Here is a 7989-nt window from a genome sequence, read left to right as displayed (position 1 = left end):
CACATAGTGTTCATAGAACTCTAGACCCTTGATCTTGTGACCCCGCAGATGACGGAGGCAATTGTCGTGATCGCCAAGATCAAAGTAAAGTCCCAACTCAGATTCCACTAGTACAGTGGTAAGTAGGGGTCGAATCCCAAGTGAGTCAGTGATAGTCTATTCCTATGATGCAACTAGAACGTAACCAGAGGGGGGTTTTGTTGTTGTTTGTAACTAACGTATTTAAATCAATGAAAGTAGTAAGAGATTGTTGTAGCAATGATTGGGAGAATGAGCTAACTTCCTTTGTATCCACACAATGTCCATGATAGATTCTTGATCATCGAATTCTACTAACATATGTTCATATCGTATAATTTAGTTGTCCTACTCTTTGTTCGTAAATAGCAACTAGTCCAAATAGTCCTAGAAACCCTTATTGTAAGCAATAACCAAGGAAATCCCAAGGTTCAAAAGCACAATAGCATAAAGATCAAAGATAAGTAGGCTCATGCAATACCATTGGCAAATAGCCGATACTCGACATGAGTTCATAATCTCTACACAATAAGCACTCGAAAATAGTCTATGCAAATCATGCTCGCTACCTAAAGGTCAAGGCTTTCAAATAGAATTGTCAAGTCCTAGCAATATGAATGATAATAACTAAACCTAGCGTGCACTCTAGATAAAATCAAGATCAAACAATAATAATATAAAGCACAAGAGATTATGAAACAATCTCAAATTAAACCAAAACATATGAGTTTGAATTCCCACAACAAATCTAAGAACAAAGGTTTCAACTTGGAAGTGAACTACAATGGATTTAGTTACTCATGGCCATAGAAGCCATGAATAACAATGGATGAAGGTAGAAAACGAACCAATGTATGATGAACGATGAAGAACTCTCCCAAACAAGCCTCCCAAAACATAAACTAGAATTTTTCCTTTCTCTCCAAACCCTAAGCTATCTACTTATATAGTCTTCAACTCAAAAGGAATAAAATAACTGAAACAAATCCTAAAAGATATGGAAATCCTATAAAATAATACTAAAAATATCGCAAAGAACATCATTCCGGGACCGTCATCTCGACTGAGAACGTCAATTCTCGATCGAGATATTGCCTGCAGAAACTTCTGGATATACTTTCTCGACCGAGATTGCATCCTCTCGATCGAGATCTTCACTTCTCGGTCGAGAATCATGGAATTCGATCGAGATTTTATTCTCCGAATGTCTTCTAAGTTTCTGTTGCTCTTTCTCGGTCGAGATCCCTCTTCCTCGGTCGAGATTCTTCACTGCTAAGGGGATATGCAACTCCACAAGCTTCGAGGCAGCTCGGCTTCGCCTCTTAGCTTCTCCAACGGTGTAGGCGTGGCTAATCTTCATCTAGCTCCATCCCGAATGTACTAAAGACGAGCACAAGCGGGATCTCCAATACAAAAGCCATAAAAACGCTTACGAGCATTCTGCGAATCTACAAATGAACTCCTAACCTAGATTCCGGAATTACCACTCGTCAAGCACCTAAACACCACTAAACCTAAACTAATAGTCGCTGGTTAACACCATATAATAAGCTCCTATCAAACTCCCCCACACTTAAACCTTGCTCGTCCTCGAGTAAGCAAAACAACGCTCACTCCTCCTATAAGCACAAAGGTCTACAGTAAGTATGGGAGAATTCTACCAGCGACTATAACTCCAAACTCCGAGTGTAAACGAGCTCTAACCTAACTCCGATCTATCTCCTTGTCTCTCCAAGATGACCTACCCTTTTCCCTCCTTATATCTCCACTTCATATGTCACCACTCCATAATAGTAACCAATCAAACCAAGTGGTGTGCGTTAAGCACAAGTGGGAATCCTAATCTCCTCTAAGGCTATGGGAATCAAGGGCAATATAGATATAACAATGAAAAACCGAGTCACCCACTCGCTCAATACACTCCTTATTCCTCCGCTTCAAATGATGTCCTAAACCACTAATCAATAACCTCAAACCACACATCACAACCACCAATCCTAATCAAGAAATCCGCATAGCACAACCACAACAATATGCATCAAACTCCAAGAAATAGAAATCTAATCCTAGAATCTAATACAACCGCCAATAGTGCGTAGTAAATCTGATGAAATAGTGAAAGGGTGAGCATGCGAAGTATGAATGTCAATAAGCTCAAAATAGAAGAATAAAAGGCCAATTACTAACTTCTTATCCCTCCTTGGTGAATCCTAAAACCCGAGACAATCCTTCAACTCCCTTCTTATGTCTCCAACGCCAATAAATGATGTAATCAATCTAACCAAGTAGTCGAATAATCACAAACAATGTAATCCCGGCGCCCTTTCGGGTTTTCACCAAAATTCTCTGAAATGGTAGGAACTAAATTTTATTCATTTTTCATTGGGCGCCCCCTTTTTCATAAAGTCATTTGTTACTCGCCCGGCTTTTACTCTTTCTTTTTATATTTTTTTATATTTTTTCCATTTTTTCTTTTCTATTTCTTTAACAATAATAAAGAAAAGGTTCAAGAAATATCTGGTACAGACTCGTAAATTGATCGAAAAACATCAGCGAAATAAACTCAAAACCATAAAAACATCAGCCGAAAGCACCCAACCAAGTCAACTCCTCTCCCACACTTGAATCGCGCATTGTCCTCAATGCAGCAAAAGAGGACACCATAAAAAGGGAAGAAGAAGAAGAAACCCCAATCACCCGTCGTCGTCGTCGTTAAGATTGAGCGAAAACTGGGGCCGTATCACGATCGTGATGAAGTGTCACGACCGTGACCATTCAACTGGGAGGAAATCTCGATCGTGATGAGTGTGTCTCGATCATGACAGGGGCGTTCCAGAAGGTTGGTGTTGGTTTTACTCCTCCGATGGCTTCCTACATGCTAGCTCCGCGGTTTTCCCGGAAAAGAAACAAAAACAAAACAAAATAAAGGGCGAAACATTAGTAGTACTCCCACGGGTTGCCTCCCGCGCAGCGCCGTAGTTAACGTTGTGGCTCGACTTCTTACTCTCTATCAACCAGCACTAGGCCCCTCATAGGCCAACTCATCAAGGAACTCTCTCTTCTTCTTCGCACAATAGGATCTCACGCCTCGTCTCTTCCTAATCCTCTTTTCATACCACCCTCTCTTCTTCTTCATCACCGTGCGTGGCCTCTTAAAGAGTTTTGTAGAACGAGGCACATGTGCTCGGGGTTCCAGAGTCCCGAACATTTGAAACTGTGGAAGCACGTAGGTGGCTTGACATAGCTTGAGATCATCTCCCGGATCGAGTAACTCTCCCTCATCGTCAAATGGTGGGCCCGGATCGTACTCATCGATGTTAAGCAGCTGAGGGAGACCTTTTGGAAAACAGTTGCGAAACAGGCGCGGGTATGCGGATCTGGTGCACGGGCACGCACATCAGCAGAGAAGAGGACGCGGGAGCGTATGTATGGGACGCGGTCGCACATGGGATCAGGGGGATCGGTGTGGACGCACGTCAGAGGAAGTAGTCGCGCACATGATTCCGGAACAATCACTGTGATAGTGCGGTTGCGCATGACTATGGCGCGGTCGCGCCCTTCACCAGTCTCGTCGGCGCGGTCGTGTAGCTCGGGTTGCGGGGGTGCATCTATTGGCTCCTCAACCTCAACTTTAACTTCATCACTTGGCATCTCATCCGAGCTTTGGTCACTACTTAATGTCATAGAACTGTCATTCATAAAGCTCGGGTTCACTATGGTCTGAGGCTGCAGTGCCTTAGATTGGTTTTGTGCCAAAGTAGATACTGCTTGCACCATTCGCTCAACCCGTTCTTCCATGTACTTGGTGCTCTCTTCTGCAGCCTTATTATGAGTTGTAAAATGCCTTGTCAAAGCGTCCAACATCTCTTCAGTTGATGGTTCAGAACTAGGTTGAGGATTGTGAGGCCACCACCATTGTTGCTGCTCAGGCTGGGGATAATCATTGTTCCTCGGATAATCCCCATACCATTGTTGATCACACCAAGGGCGTGTATTCCCATATCCATCAAAATGATTAACAAACTCCCAGAGTTCAGCCACCTTCTCCTCATCAGTCTTCGGCCATCCTTCCGTATCTCCTGTAAGCTCAGCAAGTAAACTCATTAGTAGCGCGGGTGTGGACCATAAGATAGATCCACACCAAGATTAGTAACAAAATAGAAACAAACTATAAATCTGGCTCCCCGGCAAAGGCGCCAATTTTGACGGAGGCGATTGTCTTGATCGCCAAGATCAAAGTAAAGTCCCAACTCAGATTCCAGTACTACAGTGGTAAGTAGGGGTCGAATCCCAAGAGAGTCAGTGATAGTCTATTTCTATGATGCAACTAGAACGTAACCAGAGGGGGGTTTGTTGTTGTTTGTAACTAACGTATTTAAATCAATGAAAGTAGTAAGAGATTGTTGTAACAATGATTGGGAGAATGAGCTCACTTCCTTTGTATCCACACAATGTTCATGATAGATTGTTGATCATCGAATTCTACTAACATATGTTCATATCGTATAATTTAGTTGTCCTACTCTTTGTTCGTAAATAGCAACTAGTCCAAATAGTCCTAGAAACCCTTATTGTAAGCAATAACCAAGGAAATCCCAAGGTTCAAAAGCACAATAGCATAGAGATCAAAGATAAGTAGGCTCATGCAATACCATTGGCAAATAGCCGATACTCGACATGAGTCCATAATCTCTACACAATAAGCACTCGCAAATAGTCTATGCAAATCATGCTCGCTACCTAAAGGTCAAGGCTTTTCAAATAGAATTGTCAAGTCCTAGCAATATGAATGATAATAACTAAACCTAGCGTGCACTCTAGATAAAATCAATATCAAACAATAATAATATAAAGCACAAGAGATTATGAAACAATCCTCAAATTAAACCAAAACATATGAGTTTGAATTCTCACAACAAATCTAAGAACAAAGGTTTCAACTTGGAAGTGAACTACAATGGATTTAGTTACTCATGGCCATAAAAGCCATGAATAACAATGGATGAAGGTAGAAAACGAACCAATGTATGATGAACGATGAAGAACTCTCCCAAGCAAGCCTCCCAAAACATATACTAGAATTTTTTTCCTCTTCCAAACCCTAAGCTATCTACTTATATAGTCTTCAACTCAAAAGGAATAAAATAACTGAAACAAATCCTAAAAGATATGGAAATCCTATAAAATAATACTAAAAATCTCGCAAAGAACATCATTCCGGGACCGTCATCTCGACCGAGAACGTCAATTCTCGATCGAGATCTTGCCTGCAGAAACTTCTGGATATACTTTCTCGACCGAGATTGCTTCCTCTCGATCGAGATCTTCACTTCTCGGTCGAGAATCATGGAATTCGATCGAGATTTTCTTCTCCGAATGTCTTCTAAGTTTCTGTTGCTCTTTCTCGGTCGAGATCCCTCTTCCTCGGTCGAGATTCTTCACTGCTAAGGTGATATGCAACTCCACAAGCTTCGAGGCAGCTCGACTTCGCCTCTTAGCTTCTCCAACGGTGTAGGCGTGGCTAATCTTCATCTAGCTCCATCCCGAATGTACTAAAGACGAGCACAAGCGGGATCTCCAATACAAAAGCCATAAAAACGCTTACAAGCATTCCGCGAATCTACAAATGAACTCCTAACCTAGATTCCGGAATTACCACTCGTCAAGCACCTAAACACCACTAAACCTAAACTAATAGTCGCTGGTTAACACCATATAATAAGCTCCTATCAATAGCCACAATTTCCATCATGTAGAATTTCATACCACCCCACTATATGTTGTATCAAAAACTTCGGCAAGTACCTGAAATACGTCTTGGAAGTTTGTAATTTGGGAACTCTTAGGTGGTTAGGGAAATGTGAAGGAACTTCCTCCAGCCCCAGTTTCTTACGTGTGTTCCTTTGCTTCTTGGGAGGTGTGCCCATATCCTCAACTTCTTCTTCAACATGCTCCCATTGAGATGGCACTCTCTTGGTCACGCTGAATGGTGGTGGAGGTGGTTTTTCTTTATTTTTTGCACCCGAAGGTCTACCTTTGTGTTTGACATTTGCAAAGTCATTCACATCAGTTTGTTCAGGGTGTGCAATCCTATTCATCTCATATAGACACTTTGCATGTTCTTCGAGGGATAGGTTGTTGAAATCATTGTGCACGAACTCATCCAGCTTGATCTTGTACACATCTCGTCTGACTTGTAGTACATCAATATCTAAAGGATCTTGTTGCAGGCTAAGAGTCCTCCAGAATGGGTGCACACTTGAAACAGGTAATGGTATTTCATTCCTTACATATGGAGCCATTTCGTGCACACATGGTAGGCCATCCCTGCTCCTAATCATACAGCTGCATTTCCTGTCGCATTTGGGGCTGATAGGAGCTTATTATATGGTGTAACTAGCGACTATTAGCTTAGTATTAGTGGTATTTAGGTGCTTATTGAGTGGTATTCCCGGAATCAGTGCATTTGGGACGGAGCTAGAGAGAAGACGACCACACCTACACCCATGGAGAAGCTGAGAGGCGAAGCCGAGCTGCCTCGGAAGCTTACAGAAGACCGAAGACCAGCCCGAGAGAAGGTTTCAAGACAAAGAAGAGCTACGAAGAATATGTCTCGATCGAGATTTGCCCTCGACATAGATGTCTTGACCGAGACTATAATGTCTCGATCAAGACTTTGCCTCGACATGAAAGTAGCGATCGTGACTTGGAGGTAGCGATCGAGTCTGGTGCCATTTCTGAGTGACTGGGAAAAAGTCTCGGTCGAGACTATAAAGTCTCGATCGCGACTCGGCGACGGACCCGGACCAATTGCAGATCCAAGCCCGGGAATCTATTTGTTTTTCAGATTTTATCTTTTATTTTCAGTTATTTTCTATCTTCTAGGTTAGATACTATATAAACCTTTAGTTTTTAGGTTAGAATTAATCTTTTTGGCCACTTTCACACATTCATTCTTAGAGATTCAGAAGCCAAGAAGAAAGCTCCCACCTTTGTGCCATCTTCTACCTTCATCCTTGATTAGTTCATCCATAATTATGTATAGCTTTCTCTTGGCTATGTCTGGCTAAGTTCCTATGAGTTCACTCTTAGGTTGAGGCCATTATTCTAGGAATTGTTTGTGAGAATTCTATTGTTTACTTTCTAATAATAATTCCAGCATTGTTTTATATTCTCTTGTGATTATTGTCATTGATATTGATTTTATCTAGGTTGCAAACTAGGTTGATTATTATTCATTCATATTGATAGGCTTGATAATTCGATTTGAAAAGTCTTGTCTTTTAGGTAGCAATCAGAATTAGCATAGACTATTTACGAGTGCTTATTTTGTAGAGATTATAAACCTGTGTCGAGTATCGGTGATTTGCCAATGGTATTGCATAGGCCTACATATCTTTGATCTTTATGCTGTTGAGTAGTTGAACTTTAGGATTTCTTTGATTATTGCACACAACAAGGGTTTCTAGGACTATTTGGACTAGTTGCTATTTACGAACAAAGAGTAGGACAACTAGATTATTTATTTAAAGAACATAACTTTTATAGAATTCGATGATCAACTTTCCATAAGAATAATGCGTTGACTCTAAAAGAGTGAGCTTTACATCGTTATAGTTTACAAAATCCAACAATTCACGTTTCAATATTGCTAGTTAGTTTACAAACCAAAAACCCCTCAGTTACTATTTGGTAACATAAATTGAAGTAGGCTATCGTTGTGGCTCCCTTGGGACTCGACTCCGACTTACCACTTTACTAGTGGATACTTTAGTTGGATTATTTTTGATAGGGCCAACGACCGTTTAACGCCTGTCAAATTTTGGCGCCGTTGCCGGCGAGCCAACTGTTATAGTTTGTTTCTCTTTGTGTTATCTTGGTGTGGACCTATCTTATGGTCCACACCCGCGCTACTAATTCAGATTTGCTTGATTTTATTCCAGAGATAGAGAGGACGCACCTTGCAGAATC

Source organism: Phyllobates terribilis, unplaced genomic scaffold (genome assembly GCF_046119375.1).
Source record: "Phyllobates terribilis strain yellow unplaced genomic scaffold, ASM4611937v1 Scaffold_3373__1_contigs__length_80544, whole genome shotgun sequence".
NCBI lineage: Eukaryota > Metazoa > Chordata > Amphibia > Anura > Dendrobatidae > Phyllobates > Phyllobates terribilis.
Note: the sequence above shows the minus strand (reverse complement) of the source record.